This window comes from Triticum dicoccoides, chromosome 7B (genome assembly GCF_002162155.2).
Source record: "Triticum dicoccoides isolate Atlit2015 ecotype Zavitan chromosome 7B, WEW_v2.0, whole genome shotgun sequence".
In the NCBI taxonomy this organism is placed as follows: Eukaryota; Viridiplantae; Streptophyta; class Magnoliopsida; order Poales; family Poaceae; genus Triticum; species Triticum dicoccoides.
The window spans coordinates 68,962,743-68,976,297 of NC_041393.1; positions in this window are offsets into that span (position 1 = coordinate 68,962,743).

Below are 13,555 nucleotides of genomic sequence, written 5' to 3' on the forward strand. Positions count from 1 at the left end.
GGGGGCTAAAATAAAGATGACCCTCGGGCTCTGGAAAGCCAAGGGAAAAAGGGCTAGGTGAGGCAAATGGTAAAACCAAGGTTGGGCCTTAGCGGAGGAGTTTTATTCAAAGCAAACTGTCAAGGGGGTCCCATAAATCACCCAACCGCGTAAGGAACGCAAGATCCTGGAACATAACACCGGTATGACAGAAAGTAGGGCGGCAAGAGTGGAACAAAACACCATACATAAGGCCGAGTCTTCCACCCTTTACCAAGTATATAGATGCATTAATAATATAGGAGATATTGTGATATCCCAACATAAACCTGTCCACCATGGAGAAATCTTCAACTTCACCTGCAACTAACAACACTATAAGAGGGGCTGAGCAAAAGCGGTAACATAGCCACGCAACCGTTTGCTAGGAAGGGTGCAAAAGGTTAGAAGCTGACATGGCAATTTGGGAGACTTGAAGAGAAAATGATATGTAGCGCAGCATAGCGATAGAACGAAGCAACTAGCATAGCAATGATAGTAGTGAGATCTAGGGTAGCGGTCATCTTGCCTGAAATCCTGCTAGGAAGAAGAACGAGTCCATGAAGAAGATGAAGCCACGAAGACGAACCAAGCGTAGATGAACGAATCCTCACAATCGCAACAAAACGGGAACTATCGAGAAGAAGCACACAACATGGTAAACACACCACACATGAACAAGGCAGGATGCACAACAAGCATGATGCATGACAAAGCTACATGGAGCTACTCATGGCAAGAGATGATGCAAACAAGAGCAACACATCAAGGCAAGTTTAAATGAGTCCGAGAACAACATATAACAATTCCGGTAAGTCCTCATATGCAATTTTCGAAATTGGTTCTGATTTGAATAAACCTTATGTTCAAGTTGTTAAACAGCAAGTTAAGATGCACCAAGATGATCTACACGAGATTCTAGTCAAGTTACATATAAAGTTCATTTAATTCGGAGCTACGGCCTAGAAGATATGAGCAAAACAAGTTAAACATGGCATTGATGCAAAATGCATATAAACATCAAGAAAACACTCTCAAAACATGGATGCAACATGATAATATAAAGCTACCTGCAAATTCAAGCAAGTTTCATATAGAGCACACTCAAAACGGAGCAACGGTTCAACAGATACACTCTATACAAGTTTAAAGGACAAGCTGTCCAAAACAGCAACTAGGCATCTAGCAAGCATCAAAACAACATGCTACAGTACCACAATATGAAAACAGAAGGCATGGACATGATGTAAAGGTAAAGCATGACAAAACATGAACACTGAGCTATCTCCAGAAATCACTAGAACATGCTCAAAAACACATGGCAAGATTGCAAATAATAACAGTTTCAGACTTTGCAGAATTAACATCAGGTTGCAATGTTTATAGCTATCAAACAACATGTTACAGGAACTTATAATGGCAAACAAAGGCATGGAATGAATCTACTAAATTCATAGAACAAAAGTCCCTTACTAACCATGAGCCAAAAAGGATCAGAAGATATGATGGCACCCATGTAAACATGGCAAATGATATGACAGATTCAGAGATGGCAGGAACAACAATAAGTAGGCATGTTAATGAGCTTGTAACACTCACCACAGAGCAATACATGGCATGACAAGGTGACCAACAGCAAGATGACATGTTTATGAAGCTAAGCATGGCAATAGAAAGTTCATAGGGTGCATGGATCACTAGCAAATCACATGGAAAAACTGAACTTAATGTTAACAGGCTGACAGCAACATTATTTAGCAAGTTTGGAGCAAGATAACAAGCTAAATCAGTCTATAAATGCAACCAGGGGCATGTGTGGATAAGGCATTACATGTAGAACAAAACATCCTAGTGAACATCTCCAGATTATGCATGGAATGACTTGTAGCAGCAGGTTTACATAGCATCACGAAATAACAGATTCAGCCTAGCAAAACAGCAACAACAAGTACCATACTTAACAAGCTTGATGCACTCACTACACAACTTACAAAAATACATGCATGGCACCCCTGTAAAGATGGCATGATGTAGTTCAAAACACATGTAGAGCTCATGCTCATAGGGTGCACACATCAAATGCAACAAAAAAGACAAATCATCAAGTTATAACAGTTTTAGCAGAATAACATCATATAGCACTCTTGCAACGATTATTCAGGTATCAAGATGATCTCAAATGAACATGACCCAATGGAATGAAATGTAGAGCATCTCATGACGAACATTTTGATATATCATATGCATGAAACGGCGCTACAGATGCAGAGTTATGATGTGATGAATAGAACAACATAATGCAAATATTCCCGGGACATGGATGAAAATATACCAGCGCGAAAACGGGATCGGGCGGACCCGGGACGGAGGGATCCGGGACCGGCGGGGCATTTGGATTGGCGGCTTGGTGGATCTGGTCCAGGCCGCCGGATTCGGATCGGTGGCGGCGGCCGGCGACGACGGCGAAGTCGCCGGAGATGGCGGGGACGGCGGGTCCGGCCGGAGGCGGCGACCGCGCGCGGCGGCAGAGGGCGCAGATCCGGCAGGCGACGAGGCGGATGCCGGCGGGGAGGGGCGACGCGCAGGGCGGCGGTCAGTGGGCTCGCGGGGAGGAGCGACGGCGGTCCGGCGGGTGACGCGGTGGCGCGCCGGCGACAGGGCGCCGGAGCGAACGGCGTGGATCCCGGGCGCGGGCGCGACGCTGGGGAAGACCGGCGAGGTGGCGAATGATGCGGGGCGGCGCGAGGTCGCCGACGGAGAGCTCCGGGGCGGCGCGGTGGAGGCGCGCCGGCTGTGGGGACGGGACCCGGCGGCGGGCGGCCCGGCGGCGGAGGCAGCGCGGAGCGAGGCGCCTGGGCAGCGGCGGGCGGCGTGCGGGCCGAGAGGGCCCGATCCGGGCCCCGGTGGGCCTGGCGGCGGGGTGCGGAGGAGAGAGACGGCGGGGGACACGTGGCGGCCTCCGATTGGACGGGGCGCGGCGGTGGAAATTGTCCGGTCAGGGTTGGACATGTCCGGCGTGGTGCGGAGGGGAAAATCTAGGGTTTAGGGTGTTGGACTGCGAAATTTTCGGAAAGGGGCACATATTTATAGGTAGAGGGAGCTAGGAGGCTTCAAATGAGGAGCGGTTTTCGCCCACACGATCGTGATCGAACGACCGAGAGCATGGAGGGGGTTAGGATGAGTTTTTGGGCCACTTTGGAGGGGTGTTGGGCTGCAAGACAAAGAGGGCTTTACTGTTACCTGGTTAACTGTTGCAGTATCAAACTACCTCCAAATGGCACAAAACTTGACAGGCGGTCTACCGGTGCTATACCAAGGCCGCTTGACAAACCTAGGGCCATTCCGAGAACGTTTAACACCCGCTCGCAACGAGAGACAAAAGGGGGGTGCCGGAGGACATAGGAGTGCCGGATTGCAAAACGGACAACGGGGAAAATGCTCAGATGCATGAGACGAACACGTATGCAAAATGAGATGCACATGATGACATGATAAAATGCAACACGCAAGCAAATGACATGGCAACGACGGCGAATATCTGGTGGACACCTGGCGCATCGAATCCGGGGCGTTACTAACAAGAGATCTCGTCCCGAGATCTTAGGACCGAGACGGAAGGAAAAAAGGGAGAGGTGAAGTAAGAACGCAAGAGAAAAGATAAAGAATCGAGAGCACTCGAGAAGAAGAGAGGAACGACGAGAATGACGACAATCGAAAACTCACGGAATCAGATAGACTATGAAACCACTCCAATTAGACAGAGATAAGAAACTAACAAGACTGAAAGGATTTAGGCAGCACTCCGGCTAAACAAGGAGAGGATCGAATCATGAACTAGAGAAGATGGAATGATACTTGACGAGAGGAACAACACAATGTCCCCAGAAGAATTGAAATAGAATGAAAAGAAGTTAGAATGAAGGGTTGAACGGAGTTGTTGAGAAAATCAACAACGAAGGAATAAACTTGTTGTGGACTTATAGTTAACATCTCAAGATCATAAGGTGATAACCGGCCACAAACGTAAATAATTGGATAGCTGAGAAGAATGAAGAAATGCAAAACTCCACTTCAAAAGAATATGGAGAATTAATTGCACTTTGAGACGAGAGAAGAAAAGATACTTGAATTCCACCAACAAAATCTTGATGAAAACTTGAAGAATGAATTAAATACTGACGGACAACCGTGAAGAACTCCGGTAACAAAAGGATGACGAGATAAAATTGAAGGATGAAAGGGATAAGATGAGCTTTGCAGTGACTTAGATGGAGGTTCCGACGAAATGACCGAGGAAATTTAAACTCCGGAAAAGAAAAGATGAAAACACTTGGAACTAGAATTTATTCATCGAGAACAAACTCCGAAGAAAAGGGATTACTAGACGATGATGAAATAAGAATAAGAATTACGTTATGCTTATCCTCATTCAATTTAATGGGTGACGAGCGGATTTGGCATGCAACTTATTCCTCTTGAAAAGGATTGAGAAATGACATATCGCAAACTTGAGAAGGTCTTCATGAACCACCGGTAGGATTAGAAAGAACCACCGTAAAAATTTGAAAATGACTGATGGAAGAGAATGAATCACCGGGAAGGATTAGAAGAACAAATATGCTTGAGGGGATTTAGATGAAAAAGAACGAAGAGATAATGAGCTGATTAAAGAACACTTGAACGTAGCACCGGAAGAATATTGAGACGACCGAAGGGGCACAGACGTAGAATAACTGGAGAACGAATTTGAAAACTTAGAACAAAGAAATATTTCAAAAAGATGGCCTCCGGATGATCGAGAGGGAAAGCAACTCCCGAAATGCATCGAATGATTGAAAAGAATTTTCACGATTGAAACAATTTGATGGGATGACATTGAGCTAGCACCACGAATCTCCGGGAGATCGGACAAGATTTAGAGGAAAAACTCTTCTTCGGTCTTCAAAATTTGACGAGAAACACCACCAAAATTACTGAGATACTCTGGGAGAATGAAAAGCAAAGAGGTTGAGCCAACAATGAAATGATTTGAAATTGATCTTGACAAGGCATGTGACTGATGGAATCCATTCTTACATCACACTTGAAAAGAATTGAGAATAGCTCTGGGGGAATTAGAAGAGTCAGGTAAGATCCTGGGAAAAGACTTGTGGGTTAGGGCCCACTAAAAGAAAACACCGTTGGAAAAGGGATGTTGAACAGATAGATGATGCATCGGAACAATTGAAATATTTGAATGAGGTGACAACCTAGAATTAATTGGAACACAGACGAATCTCTTGAGATGTCTTCTAAACTCTGGAATGATTGAATGGCGAGAGGCAAACGAGCAAGGATAACACTTGATCCAAGGAAAAGAATATGATCAACACCGAGAAACTTGAATTGAGTCCACCGGAAAAAAATGGATGAAGAATGACGAACGAGGCGAGAATTCACCGGTTGAAATAATTGACGAAAGACTGAAGAGGCTCCACACGAATGAAATTGATGCTCGAAAGACACTCAAACTCCGGGAATAAAAGGGGTGGGAGGGCGGGAAAAACAAAGGCAACTTGGAAGGGGGAACCGACGAATAACTTGAGGAGAAAGCACCGGTTGGAATAATTGAGGAAAGAAAGCAAGGACTTCGCACGAGTAGGATTGATACTCAATTATGGACTCCGGCTCTGAGATGAGAAGGGTGGGTGGGTGGGAAAAGAAAAACAACTGAGGATTGAACTTGGCAAAGGTGAAAATGCTCGAGTCAACTTGACGATAAATGCACCAGATGAGAAGAGCTGACAACCTATGATCGGAAAACCAACTGCGTGATCCTAAAGAAAAATTTGAAGGGGAAGAGGAGTAAGTCAAAACACCTACATCAAGATTTCTCACCAGAGCGACGAAGGGGCTGAGGAGTAAAAAGATGTCCTACTCTCCGATATAACTAGACACCGAAAAAGTTTTCTTTCTAGACTCGACATCGGCCAAACTACACGATCACTCAAGGGGGCTCCTAGGGTTGGTCGAGGCTCTGATACCAACTTGTAACGCCCAAGATGCGACCCTATCCTAAAGGAACTCGAAGGTCCCACCAAGGATAGAAGTGCATCTTGAAGACGCTTTTGCAAGGTGGATATCATTACATCAATATTACATAATAGATGGGGATACATACAAAAGGCAAAGAATGCCACACGAATACAATCATCACAATACATAATAGCATCATCCGACTATGGATGAAACACAAACAGAAACTCAAACGACATCCACCCTGCTAGCCCAGGCTGCCGACCTGGAACCTATCCCCTGATCGAAGAAGAAGCAGAAGGAGAACTCAAAAACAAGTAAACATCGCCCTCGCGTCATGATCATCGCATAACCTGTACCTGCAACTGTTGTTGTAGTAATCTGTGAGCCACGAGGACTCAGCAATCCCAATACCATGGGTATCAAGTGTTGGGGAACGTAGCAGAAATTCAAAAAAACTCCTACGTATCACCAAGATCTATCTATGGAGAGACCAGCAACGAGTAGAAAGAGAGTGCATCTACATACCCTTGTAGATCGCTAAGAGGAAGCGTTCAAGAGAACGGGGTTGAAGGAGTCGTACTCGTCGTGATCCAAATCACCGGAGATCCTAGTGCCGAACGGACGGCACCTCCGCGTTCAACAGATGTACGGCCCGGTGACGTCTCCCACGCCTTGATCCAGCAAGGAGAGAGGGAGAGGTTGAGGAAGACTCCATCCAGCAGCAGCACAACGGCGTGGTGATGATGGAGGAACGTGGCAATCCTGCAGGGCTTCGCCAAGCACCGCGGGAGAGGAGGAGGACTTGGGAGAGGGGGAGGGCTGCGCCAGAACTTCGTGTATAGCTCCCATGCGCCTCCCCACTATATATAGGGGTGGAGGGGCTGGTTTCTTGCCCTCCAAGTCCATTGGGGCGTTGGCCAAGGTGGGAGGAAAGAAAGCTCATTATTTCCTTCCCCACCGATTGTTATCCCCCCTTTTTAGGGATCTTGATCTTATCCCTTCAGGATATGATCTTATTCCTTCTAAGGGGGGATCTTGGTGCGCCTTGACCAGGGGTGTGGGGCCTTGCCCCCACTACCCACGTCCATGTGGGCCCCCCCATGCAGGTGGGCCCCACTCCGGAACCTTCTAGAACCTTCCCGGTACAATACCGAAAAATCCCGAACATTTTCCGGTGGCCAAAATAGGACTTCCCATATATAAATCTTTACCTCCGGACCATTCCGGAACTCCTCGTGACGTCCGGGATCTCATCCGGGACTCCGAACAACATTCGGTAACCACATACAAACTTCCTTTATAACCCTAGCGTCATCGAACCTTAAGTGTGTAGACCCTATGGGTTCGGGAGACATGTAGACATGACCGAGACGTTCTCCGGTCAATAACCAACAGCGGGATCTGGATACCCATGATGGCTCCCACATGTTCCACGATGATCTCATCGGATGAACCACGATGTCAAGGACTTAATCAATCCCGTATTCAATTCCCTTTGTCTATCGGTATGTTACTTGCCCGAGATTCGATCATCGGTATCCAATACCTTGTTCAATCTCGTTACCGGCAAGTCACTTTACTCGTTCCGTAACACATCATCCCGTGATCAACTCCTTGGTCACATTGCACATATGATGATGTCCTACCGAGTGGGCCCAGAGATACCTCTCCGTTTACACGGAGTGACAAATCCCAGTCTCGATCCGCATAAAACAATAGATACTTTCGGAGATACCTGTAGTGCACCTTTATAGTCACCAGTTACGTTGTGACGTTTGATACACCCAAAGCACTCCTACGGTATCCAGGAGTTACACGCTCTCATGGTCAAAGGAAGAGATACTTGACATTGGCAAGGCTCTAGCAAACGAACTACACGATCTTTGTGCTAGGCTTAGGATTGGGTCTTGTCCATCACATCATTCTCCTAATGATGTGATCCCGTTATCAACGACATCCAATGTCCATAGCCAGGAAACCATGACTATCTATTAATCACAATGAGCTAGTCAACTAGAGACTCACTAGGGACATATTGTGGTCTATGTATTCACACGTGTATTACGATTTCCGGATAATATAGTTATAGCATGAATAAAAGACAATTATCATGAACAAGGAAATATAATAATACTTTTATTATTACCTCTAGGGCATATTTCCAACAGTCTCCCACTTGCACTAGAGTCAATAATCTAGTTCACATCGATATGTGATTAACACTCAAGGTCACATCCCCATGTGACTTACACCCAAAGAGTTTACTAGAGTCAATAATCTAGTTCACATTTACCATGTGATTAACACTCGATGAGTTCTGGGTTTGATCATGTTATGCTTGTGAGAGAGGTTATAGTCAACGGGTCTGAACCTTTTAGATCCGTGTGTGCTTTAAAAATCTCTATGTCATCTCCTAGATGTAGCTACCACGCTCTATTTGGAGCTATTCCAAATAACTGTTCTACTTGGAGCTATACTAAAAGTTGCTCCATTATACGTATCCGGTATTTCTACTCAGAGCTATCCGGATAGGTGTTAAGCTTGCATCGACATAACTCTTTACGTCGAACTCTTTATCACCTCCATAATCGAGAAAATTCCTTAGTCCACTAGTTACTAAGGATAACTTTGACCGCTGTCCTGTGATCCATTCTTGAATCACTCTTGTACCCCTTGACTGACTCATGGCAAGGCACACTACAGGTGCGGTACACAGCATAGCATACTGTAGAGAGCCTATGATAAAAGCATAGGGGACGACCTTCGTCCTTTCTCTCTATTCTGCCGTGGTCGAGATTTTAAGTCTTAACTTCATACCTTACATCTCAGGCAAGAATTCCTTCTTTGACTGATCCATCTTGAACACCTTCAAGATGATGTCAAGGTACGTGCTCATTTGAAAGTACTATTAAGCATTTTGATCTGTCTTATAGATCTTGATGCTTATTGTTCAAGTAGCCTAATCCAGGTTTTCCATTGAAAAACAGTTTTCAAATAACCCTATATGCTTTCTAGAAATTCTACATCATTTCTGATCATCAATATGTCAACAACATATACTCATCAGAAATTCTATAGTGCTCCCACTCACTTCTTTGGAAATACAAGTTTCTCATAAACTTTGTATAAACCCAAAATCTTTGATCATCTTATCAAAGCGCACATTCCAACTCCGAGATGCTTACTCCAGTCCATGGAAGGATCGCTGGAGCTAGCATACCTTTTAGCATCCTTAGGATCGACAAAAACTTTCTGATTTGTATCACATACAACCTTTCCATACGAAGACTGGTAAGGAAACTCGTTTTGTCATCCATCTGCCAGATTTCATAAATGCAGCTAATGCTAACATGAATCCGACGGACTTAAGCATCGCTACGGATGAGAAAATCTCATCGTAGTCAACTCCTTGAACTTGTCGGAAAACATCTTAACGACAAGTCGAGCTTTCTTAATGGAGACATTTACCATCATTGTCCGTCTTCCTTTTGAAATCCATCTGTACTCATTAGCCTTACGACCATCGAGCCGTTCTGCCAAAGTCTACACTTTGTTTTCATACATGGATCCTCTCTCGGATTTTATGGCCTCAAGCCATTTATCGGAATCCGGGCCCACCATCGCTTCTCCATAGCTCGTAGGTTCATTGTTGTCTAGCAACATGACCTTCAAGACAGGATTACGTACCACTCTGAAGTAGTACGCATCCTTGTCATCCTACGAGGTTTGGGAGTGACTTGATCCGAAGTTTCAGGATCAATATCATAAGCTTCCACTTCAATTGGTGTAGGTGCCACAGGAACAACTCCCTGTGCCCTGTCACACACTAGTTGAAGAGACGGTTCAATAACCTCATCAAGTCTCCACCATCCTCCCACTCAATTCTTTCGAGAGAAACTTTTCCTCGAGAAAGGACCCGATTCTAGAAACAATCCATATTGCTTTCGGATCTGAATTAGGAGGTATACCCAACTGTTTTGGGTTTCCTATGAAGATGCATTTTATCCGCTTTGGGTTCGAGCTTATCAACCTGAAACTTTTTCATATAAGCGTCGCAGCCCCAAACTTTTAAGAAACGACAACTTAGGTTTCTCTAAACCATAATTCATACGGTGTCATCTCATCGGAATTACGTGGTGCCCTATTTAAAGTGAATGTGGTTGTCTCTAATGCCTAACCCATGAACGATAGTGGTAATTCGATAAGAGACATCATAGTACACACCATATCCAATAGGGTGCAACTATGATGTTCGGACACACCATCACATTATGGTGTTCCAGGCGGTATTAATTGCGAAACAATTTCCACAATGTCTTAATTGTGTGCCAAAACTCGTAACTCAGATATTCATCTCTATGATCATATCATAGACATTTTATCCTCTTGTCACAATGATCTGCTACTTCACTCTGAAATTACTTGAACCATTCAATAATTCAGACTTGTGTTTCATCAAGTAAATATACTCAACATTTACTTGAATCATCTGTGAAGTAAGAACATAATGATATTCACTGCATGCCTCAGCACTCATTCGACTGCACACATCAAAATGTGTTACTTCCAACAAGTTGCTATCTTGTTCCATCTTACTGAAAATGAGGCTTTTCAGTCATCTTGCCCATGTGGTATGATTTGCATATCTCAAGTGATTCAAAATCAAGTGAGTCCGAACGATCCATTTGCATGGAGTTTCTTCATGCATATACACCAATAGACATGGTTCGCATGTCTCAAACTTTTCAAAAACGAGTGAGTCCAAAGATCCATCAACATGGAGCTTCTTCATGCGTTTTATACCATTATGACTTACATGGCAGTGCCACAAGCAAGTGGTACTATCATTACTATCTTATATCTTTTGGCATGAAAATGTGTATCACTACGACCGAGATTCAATAAACCATTCCTTTAGGTGCAAGACCATTGAAGGTATTATTCAAAAATAGATAGAGTAACCATTATTCTCCTTAAATGAATAACCGTATTGCGATAGACATAATCCAATCATGTCTATGCTCAACGCAAACACCAATCTCGGTGGTAGAGGGAGCGTGCGATGCTTGATCATATCAACCTTGGAAACACTTCCAACATATATCGTCAGCTCACCTTTAGCTAGTCTCCGTTTATTCCGTAGCTTTTATTTCGAGTTACTAACACTTAGCAACCGAACCGGTATCCAATACCCTGGTGCTACTAGGAGTACTAGTAAAGTACACATTAACATAATGTATATCCAATATACTTCTATCGACCTTGCCAGCCTTCTCATCTACCAAGTATCTAGGGTAATGCTGCTCCAGTGGTTGTTCCCCTTATTACAGAAGCACTTAGTCTCGGGTTTGGGTTCAACCTTGGGTTTCTTCACTAGAGCCGCAGCTGAATTGCCGTTTCATGAAGTATCCCTTTGTTCCCTTGCCCTTCTTGAAACTAGTGGTTTCACCAACCATCAACAATTGATGCTCCTTCTCGATTTCTACTTTCGCGGTGTCAAACATCATGAATATTTCAAGGATCATCATATCTATCCCTGATATGTTATAGTTAATCACGAAGCTCTAGCAGCTTGGTGGCAATGACTTTGGGGAAACATCACTATCTCATCTGGAGGATCAACTCCCACTCGATTCAAGTGATTGTTGTGCTCAGACAATCTGAGCACAAGCTCAACGATTGAGCTTTTCTCCCTTAGTTTGCAGGCTAAGAAAATCGTCGGAGGTCTTATACCTCTTGACGTGGGCACGAGCCTGAAATCCCAATTTCAGCCCTCGAAACATCTCATATGTTCCGCGACGTTTCAAAAACGTCTTTGGTGCCTCTACTTAAACCATTTAATTGAACTATCACGTAGTTATCAAAACGTGTATGTCCGATGTTCGCAACATCGACAAACGACGTTGGGGTTCAGCACACTGAGCGGTGCATTAAGGACACAAGCTTTCTACTGATCGCATAATCGCTACTATCAACTTTCAACTATATTTTCTCTAGGAACATATCTAAACAGTGGAACTAAAGCGCGAGCTTACGACATAATTTGCAAAAGGTCTTTTGACTATGTTCAGGATAATTAAGTTCATCTTATGAACTCCCACTTAGATATACATCCCTCTGGTCATCTAAGTGATCACATGATCCGAGTCAACTAGGCCGTGTCCGATCATCACGTGAGACGGACTAGTCATCATCGGTGAACATCTTCATGTTGATCGTATCTACCATACGACTCATGCTCGACCTTTCGGTCTCCGTGTTCCGAGGCCATGTCTGCACATGCTAGGCTCGTCAAGTTAACCCTAAGTGTTTTCGCTGTGTAAAACTGTCTTACACCCGTTGTATGTGAACGTAAGAATCCATCACACCCGATCATCACGTGGTGCTTAGAAGCGACGAACTGTAGCAACGGTGCACAGTTAGGGGAGAACACTTCCTGAAATTTTGTAAGGGATCATCTTATTTACTACCATCGTCCTAAGCAAACAATATGCATAAACATGATAAACATCACATGCAATCAAATAGTGACATGATATGGCCAATATCATTTTGCTCCTTTTGATCTTCATCTTCGGGGCTCCATGATCATCATCGTCACCGGCACGACACCATGATCTCCATCATCATGATCTCCATCATCGTGTCTTCATGAAGTTGTCACGCCAACGACTACTTCTACTTCTATGACTAACGCGTTTAGCAATAAAGTAAAGTAGTTTACATGGCGTTCTTCAATGATATGCAGGTCATACAATAAATAAAGACAACTCCTATGGCTCCTGCCGGTTGTCATACTCATCGACATGCAAGTCGTGAATCCTATTACAAGAACATGATCAATCTCATACATCACATATCATTCATCACATTCTTCTTGGCCATATCACATCACATAGCATACCCTGCAAAAACAAGTTAGACGTCCTCTAATTGTTGTTGCATGTTTTACGTGGCTGCTATGGGTTTCTAGCAAGAATGTTTCTTACCTACGCAAGACCACAACGTGATATGCCAATTGCTATTTACCCTTCATAAGGACCCTTTTCATCGAATCCGTTCCGACTAAAGTGGGAGAGACTGGCACCCGCTAGCCACCTTATGCACCAAGTGCATGTCAATCGGTGGAACCTGTCTCACGTAAGAGTACGTGTAAGGTCGGTCCGGGCCGCTTCATCCCACAATACCGTCGAAACAAGATTGGACTAGTAACGGTAAGCATATTGAACAACATCAACGCCCACAACTACTTTGTGTTCTACTCGTGCAAAGAATCTACGCAATAGACCTAGCTCATGATGCCACTGTTGGGGAACGTAGCAGAAATTCAAAAAAACTCCTACGTATCACCAAGATCTATCTATGGCGAGACCAGCAACGAGTAGAAAGAGAGTGCATCTACATACCCTTGTAGATCGCTAAGCGGAAGCGTTCAAGAGAACGGGGTTGAAGGAGTCGTACTCGTCGTGATCCAAATCACCGGAGATCCTAGTGCCGAACGGACGGCACCTCCGCGTTC